The sequence below is a fragment of the Penaeus monodon genome, chromosome 14, assembly GCF_015228065.2.
Source record: "Penaeus monodon isolate SGIC_2016 chromosome 14, NSTDA_Pmon_1, whole genome shotgun sequence".
In the NCBI taxonomy this organism is placed as follows: Eukaryota; Metazoa; Arthropoda; class Malacostraca; order Decapoda; family Penaeidae; genus Penaeus; species Penaeus monodon.
In genome coordinates, this window is record NC_051399.1 from 19,131,982 (window position 1) to 19,133,612 (window position 1,631).

The 1,631-nt window shown below is 32.1% G+C and overlaps 1 protein-coding gene across 1 annotated transcript in view; it reads left to right on the forward strand.

Annotated features, from left to right (window-relative positions):
• The window catches only part of LOC119580933, an 18,823-nt gene extending 17,660 nt beyond the window's left edge, over positions 1-1,163 (forward strand). Inside the window, exon 5 of the mRNA XM_037929178.1 lies at positions 1-1,163. This exon is cut by the window's left edge and continues 2,305 nt beyond it. The gene's annotated coding sequence lies outside the window, so the exon portion shown is untranslated.
• Positions 1,164-1,631: the final 468 nt, after the last annotated feature.

The following is a 1,631-nucleotide window of genomic DNA, read 5'->3' on the forward strand; positions in this document are numbered from 1 at the left end:
GTTAGAAATAAACCTCTCAAAGAGTTGGAAGTATTTGTCCCTAAGATAGACAGTTTTTATGATTTTGTCTTGGTACTAGAAGACTTTCAGAAACCTCTGTTGTAAGAGCAAACTGTAATAACATATATTAATAAAAAGCTTGACTCCCAGACAGAATGATATGAACACCTGAAAAAAGCTGTTAGTGCTGCCTTTTAGGCTAAACACATTAAGCTGCATCATGATGAGAAAAAAAGTAAATTGTGATATTGCTAATGATTTGGGATGACATTTGATGTAGTCAAAAGAACATACACCTTTGCTTTGCACTTGCATTGCATATTACAAATAACCTAATAAGGGGCAGAGAAATTTGCATCAGACCTTGTTTAATGTTCTTGATTTTTGGAACTCAAGAAACGCTTTCCCACATAGATTTAGAGTTGTGAAAGCTCATTTTGAGTTGCATCTTTCTTAGAAAATAGCCTGAGCATTCTAATTTTCTTGTACCCCCAAAAATTATTTTGTCTTTGAGAGTCCCCATATTTGCTACATGCAATGTTTCCCATCAGAAGTCCCTTACATACTCTCAATATTTCTTTGTCCTCTGTTTATATTTGTTTAATGGTGTTACATTCCCTATATTAAATGTTGAAGTTGCACAATTTAAACATGTTTTGTACACAACTCAGTGCTTATATTCAGTGATATATCCAAACAAATGCATTTGTAAGTTTGTAAATGTCCTATAATGGAGTTCATAAGCGGCAAGTAAAGTCATAAAGCAGTTGTATGAGCAGGGCAGAGCTTGCAAAATATGTCATTTTATATTCATAGATATGTATTGCTGAATAAGATTTGTAGTTAAAATGTAAAGTTAATACATTGTGTTCTGTGGAAATATTCTCTCATTATACCATATATTCAGCAAATTATTTAAAGAAAGTGACTTATTATGAGGGGTTATAACACAATTCCTTAAATCATAGCAGTTTGACATTAGATGGCCTTGGAATCTTGAGCTCGTCTTGCTGTAACACAAGTGTACCCTTTTGTTCATTGATTTGGAATAAATGGTAATGATTGACAAAAAGGCTGCTTCTCTTCTGTTACATGAGTATATAGAGCAGAGAAAAAAAATATTAGAAAAAGAAAGTAAAAAAAAAAAAAAAAAAAAAAAAAAAGTAAGAGGATTCTGAATATAAATTTTCTCATGCACAATTGAAGACAATAAAATTTCAACCATGAAATTCCCCAAAAATGAATCTGCTGCAGGAGTAAACCCTTCAGTGCCAGCTTATCAATCTCTTTGATTTGATATCTTCTATTTTCTTGTTAAAAGGTAAATATCTCGTCCACAGCACAAACAATTTGGTTTATGCATATTTAGTGTTCTCTGTAGTATTTAACACTACTGACCACTTGACCTCCAGGTAGTACAAAGATTGAAAATTTGAAATTTACATTTTCTGTTCTTCCATAACTGTACAAAATATTATACAAGAGGACATATAAACATTGAAAAAATAAAGTATACATAAACATTTATAGATACTTTATATAATGAGGCTTGCCCCATTATCAAGTAAGCCCCACTGATATTAATTCTCCAGCTTTCCCAACCCCAGGCTCTCCCTTGACTACATTTCTGA